The 6442-nt window shown below is 32.8% G+C and overlaps 1 pseudogene; it reads left to right on the plus strand.

The window, feature by feature from the left end:
- Window positions 1-5504: 5504 nt before the first annotated feature.
- LOC148197104 (secreted RxLR effector protein 161 pseudogene) lies at window positions 5505-6056 on the plus strand (annotated as a pseudogene).
- Window positions 6057-6442: the final 386 nt, after the last annotated feature.

Genomic DNA, 6442 nt, shown 5'->3' on the forward strand with positions numbered 1-6442 from the left:
TGATTTCCGGATCCTCTTCGCTTGACACTTGGCGTCCGTCATTTGAGTGTCGAGCCTCCCTCTTGATACGTGAACTCCACTAAAACGATACGTGCGTGGATTTTAATGGTTCTAACAATATTCATTTGAAGTATTTCTTTATTATTCATATTAAATTTTATCCATTGATACCCGTAAACATAAATATTTTTATTATCTCTATATATGTTCCACTAAGTGTTTTCACTCTACTTAAAAACACACCTTTAATCTCTTTCAATTTTTTTTCTCACTTTTGTTGTATTTAGATTAGCTTATGCATGTTAGCATTATTTTAAATATAAAATAAATATTATAGAATTTTCAGTTCCTATTTTTAAGGAACATAAAGTGGTCCATTAAGCCATTATTTTTATCTTTTAACTAAAGGTTATGGACCAGTTACTAAATTTTAAACGTAAAGCCCATTTATTTTGAACCTGTGATGGCCAGACTTTATATAAGGGAATGAGTTACTCTCAATTTTAAACACTAAGCCTACTCCTCTATTCAGAAAACACACCATCGAGTTTGAGTGAGTTAAGGTTTAGATAACAAAGTTGTTTGTGTTTGGATTACAAAATCGCAATGGCAGGAGATACGCACATTATTCTTTCATATTTGTTTCTGTTGTTTTTGATCTGAATATGTTACTGTGATGACATTATAACATGTTTAGGTCAATTTTATACTCTTCTATTTTATCATTTGGTATCAGAGCATTGTTTATTCCTCTGCCTTGCATATTTTTGTTGATTTGGATTTTTGATTTATGGGTTTTATTATTTAGATTCATTTAATCTAAACAAAATTCCCAAATTAACGTTAAACCCGATTACAATTTTTGTAATCTTAAACGGTAAAAGCGAAAAATAAAACTGAAATCGGATCAAGAGGATTTGTATAAAGTCGATGAACAGTTTTTGTCTGTTCGTTTTTTCTTTCTCTCCCGTTTCAGGACTTCATCTCTTTAATATAAAGAGGGAACCCTGTTTCTGCGTTTCAGTTTTTAGGTCATTTCATGACCTGTTACAACATTGTAATTTTGCATACTGCGTGTCTCCAATTTAATTGCTGGGCTTAGAAAATTTTTCAGCTTTCCCCTCTACAAAATTGCAGTAAAAGGCAATTATTTTGATTAGGATGCGTACATGATCATATTGCTTAAAAGGGTTTCTGTAGTCTATAAACCCTATTCTTTTTCTTGATTGTTGTGCATTGCAATATTATAATGAAAGTGAGGGTTAATCCTCTGCCACGTACTGGAGAATTCAAAAATTGTTTTTTATTTTTATAGGTCATTTTAATGACCTGATGAATGCTCTGCAGCTTTATTTCGCACTCATACATTAAATATTAATGCATGCTTTTATATTTAAATAATAATATAATAATAATTATTATTTTTATTTAACATATTATATAGAATATGTTTTTATAATATTACATTTTATTATGATACGTAAGCATATTATGTTTTATATATATATATATATATATATATATATATATATATATATATGTTTAAATGTTTTTGGGTTAATAATTATGTATATTTTATGGATATTATTTGTATGTATATATTTGTTATTATACGTGTGTAAATAAAATATACATTATTATTACTATATTTGCATATTATGAATTTTATGTAAATATTTATATATTATTAATGTTTTAGTAGCAATATAGTTTTAATAAATTAAAGAGTAGCCACAACATCTTTAATCAATTAAAATTGTATATAAAGTTTTGCTACATGAGAAACATTAGTTGTAAATAATTATATTTAATATGATAAAATCTACCCACAGGAATTTTTTTCATATTTATATGATTAATTAGGATAAAATATTAAATTATATTTCTTAATTTACCCACTGGAATTAAGAAAAAGGAACATAATTTGATAGTTTTATCATTAAGATAATGAGTCTAATTGAGTAAGACTTTAGCCCACAAGCAAGTTTTATGTTAATAAACTCATTGAAAAAGACATGTTTGCATTGGTAAACATGACATTTATTTTAGTCTCAAATTATATAATAAGCATGTAATTTTGAATTTGCAGTTTCTCAATCTGTGAATTTTTCTTATATCAAGTGTGGTATTCTCGAATTGAAAGGAGATAATTATAAGGTTTGGAAGGAAAGAGTTCTTCTTCATTTAGGCTGGATGGACATTGACTATGCTATTAGAAAACGAGAACCACCGCATATTACTGATACTAGCACTTCAGATGCTATTGATCTTTATGAAAAATGGAAGAGGTCAAATCGTCTCTCCGTAACGTTCATAAAAACCAACATTTCTGCTGGAATCCAGGGTTCAGTTGACCAGTATGAGAATGTCAAAGATTTACTAAGGACTATTGATGAGCAGTTTACGACATCTGATAAGTCTCTTGCCAGCACCCTTATAATGCAGTTTCCATCCTTAAAGCTCACTGGAATTAAGGGAGTACGTGATCATATCATGCGCATTAGGGACATTGTGGCTCAACTAAAAGCTTTGGAAGTTACCATGTCTGACTCTTTCCTGGTACACTATATTTTGTGCACTTTGCCTCACCATTATGCCCCCTTTAAAATCTCTTACAAAACGCATAAGGATAAGTGGTCTATTAATGAATTATTGACCATGTGTATTCAAGAAGAAGAAAGGCTGTTGATAGAAGAAGGGGAGAAGGTGAACTTGACCACTTCTTTTGAGAATAAGAAGAACCAAGTTAATAAGAAGGGAAAGATTCCTGCTAAGTCAGTTATTAAGAAGGAGTCAAGATGTTTCTTTTGTAAAAAGAAAGGACACATGAAGAAAGACTGCTTAAAATTTAAGAATTGGCTTGATAAGAAAGGTACTCCTTTTGCTTTTTTCTGTTATGAATCTAATTTGACTAGTTTTAATCATAACACATGGTGGATTGATTCTAGTTCTACAATCCATGTTTCTAATACCTTACAGGGTATGCAAAACCTAAGGAGGCCATTGGGAAGTGAGCAATATATCTACTCAGGAAGTAAGACGAGCTCACATGTGGAGGCCATTGGAACGTGCAGCTTAGTTTTAAGTAGTGGTTTTGTTTTGCATTTGGAAAAGACATTTTATGTTCCTTGTTTTTCTAAGAATTTGATTTCTGTTTCAAGACTTATACCTTTGGGTTTTGTTTTTAATTTTTCAGATTCTGGTTTTACCTTAATGAATAAATCTAAAGTTGTTGGTTTTGGTGAATTGTGTGATGCTCTTTATTCCATTATTTTGCAAAACAATATCACTTATGATTCTATGCACGTTTCTGCCGGGTAAAAAAGATGTGTTATGAATGAGAATTCTTCTGTTTTATGGCACCGTAGATTGGGACATATCTACATTGAGAGAATTAAACGATTAGTAAATGAAGGAGTACTTAGTACTTTGGATTTTACTGATTTTGAGACTTGAGTGGATTGCATAAAGGGTAAGCAAACTAACAAGTCCAAAAGAGGTGCTAAGAGGAGTTCAAGTTTACTAGAAATTATTCATACAGATATTTGTTGTCCAGATATGGACGCAAGTAGTCCGAAATACTTCATTACCTTTATAGATGAATACTCACATTATATGTATCTCTACTTACTTCGTTCTATGGATGAAGCTTTGGATGCCTTTAAAATTTTTAAGGCTGAAGTTGAGTTACAATGCGGAAAGAAAATCAAGATTGTGAGATCAGATAAAGGTGGAGAGTATTATGGTAGATACACGGAGAATGGACAAGCACCTGGTCCGTTTGCGAAGTTTCTTCAAGAACATGGAATTGTTGCCCAATACACTATGCCTAGTTCTCTAGATCAGAATGGTGCGACAGAAAGAAGGAACAAAACTTTAATGGACATGGTGAGAAGTATGAGGAGTAATTCAAAACTTCCTCAATTCTTGTGGACTGAAGCACTGAAGACGGATGTGTATATATTAAATCGAGTCCCAACCAAGGCCGTCTTAAAGACACCATTTGAGTTATTCAAAGATTGGAAACCAAGTTTGCGACATATACGCGTTTGGGGTTGTCCGTCTGAAGTGAGAATTTATAATCCACAAGAGAAGAAACTAGACCCAAGGACTATTAGTGGGTATTTCATTGGATATGCTGAAAAGTCTAAGGGATATAGATTCTATTGTCCATCGCATAACACTAGGATTGTGCAGTCAAGAAATGCAAAATTTCTTGAGAATGACTTAGTTAGTGGGAGTGATCAGTTTCCAAATATTGGGAATGAAAGGGATCACTATGAAGCTCAACCCTCTAGTTCAAGTGATAGATTGGTTGTCATTCATACCCCTCAAACACAAATAGGTGTTAGACAAACAATAATTGAAGCTTCACAACCTGCTGAAAATGACAGATCAAGTTGCTAATGAGGAACAAGATGATGTTGAACAACCTACTGAACAGTTGCTTGAGCAACAAGTTTCTCAAGAAAATGATGAGGCAACATTAAGAAGATCTACTAGAGTTAAAAGGCCAGCAATTCCTAGTGATTATGTATTGTATTTGCAAGAAGTTGACTACAATATTGGAGCTGCAAATGATCCTGAAACATTTTCACAAGCCATGAGTTCTAAAGAATCAAATCTATGGTATGATGCCATGAAAGATGAGATGGATTCTATGGCATCCAACAAAGTCTGGGATCTTGTTCAGTTGCCTAATGGTGTAAAATCCATTGGATGTAGATGGGTCTTTAAAATCAAGAAAGACTCAAAAGGCAACATTGAGAGACATAAGGCAAGACTTGTTGCCAAAGGGTTCACTCAAAGAGAAGGAATTGACTACACATAGACTTTTTCTCCTGTGTCTAAGAAAGATTCTTTTCGAGTAATTATGGAATTAGTAGCTCATTTTGATTTTGAGTTACAACAAATGGATGTGAAAACAACATTCCTTAATGGTCATTCGGAAAAAAAAGGTTTACATGAAACAACCTGAAGGATTCTCTTCTAAAGACAATGAGCACTTAGTTTGCAAGCTTAATAAATCCATCTATGGATTAAAACAAGCCTCCCGCCAATGGTATCTAAAATTTCATGATGTTATCACTTCATTTGGTTTTGAAGAAAATGTCATGGATCAATATATATACCAAAAGGTCAGAGAGAGTAAGATTTGTTTTCTTGTATTATATGTGGATGATATTTTGCTTGCAACCAACGATAAGGGTTTGCTATATGAAGTGAAACAATTTCTCTCAAAGAACTTTCACATGAAGGATATGGGAGAGGCATCTTATGTCATTGACATTAAGATCCATAGGGAAAGATCTCGAGGCATTTTGGGTTTGTCTCAAGAGACCTATATCAACAAAGTTTTAGAGAGGTTTAACATGAAGGATTGTTCACCAAGTGTAGCTCCCATCGTGAAGGGTGATAAACTCAATTTGAATCAATGTCCGAAAAATGATTTTGAGTGGGAACACATGAAGAATATTCCATATGCTTAAGCTATCGGAAGCCTTATGTATGCTCAGGTTTGCACTAGACCTGACATTGCATATGCTGTTGGAGTTTTGGGAAGATATCAGAGTAATCAAGGTGTTGACCACTGGAAAGCTACAAAGAAGGTAATGAGATATCTTCAAGGGACAAAAGATTACATGCTTATATATAGACGAACTGAATGTTTGGAAGTGATTGGCTACTCCGATTCAGACTATGCTGGCTGCGTTGATTCACGAAAATCAACATCTGGTTATATTTTTATGTTAGCTGGTGGAGCTGTATCTTGGAGAAGTGCCAAGCAGACATTAACTGCTACTTCTACTATGGAAGTTGAGTTCGTTTCTTGTTTTGAGGCTACCTCGCATGGTGTATGGTTAAAGAGTTTCATTTCTGGGCTTAGAGTTGTGGACTCTATTTCTAGGCCATTAAAGTTGTACTGTGACAACTCTGCTGCGGTGTTTATGGCTAAGAACAATAAAAGTGGATGTCGAAGTAAGTACATTGACATCAAATACTTAGCCATCAGAGAACATGTTAAGGAAAAGAAAGTGGTCATGTTAGCAAAATGATGAAGATGAAGTTTTGATGATGTCCAAATCAAGTCAAGAGAAATCAAGATTCAAGATGTTATGAAGACTTGTATTGCTATGGAAAGCTTTTGTAATAATTTTAGTTTAGTGTCTAGGACTTAGTTTTTTAGTAGTTTTGATTCCATGTAATTTTATATTATATAATTAATGTCCTGAGTCAAAATCGCACTGTTTTAATCGATTAAAACAAGTATTAATCGATTAAAACGAGTAAAAGCTGAAAACTCAACCTTTTCTGTTTTAATAGATTAAAACTTGTTTTAATCTATTAGCTAATCGATTAAAATACATTTTAATCGATTAAAGCTGACCGTTATGGATTTCAGATTTGAAAAACTAGCCGTTGTACTCATTTTAATCGATTA

Source organism: Vigna umbellata, chromosome 6, assembly GCF_029865625.1.
Source record: "Vigna umbellata cultivar VRB3 chromosome 6, Vumbellata_1.0, whole genome shotgun sequence".
Taxonomy (NCBI): domain Eukaryota; kingdom Viridiplantae; phylum Streptophyta; class Magnoliopsida; order Fabales; family Fabaceae; genus Vigna; species Vigna umbellata.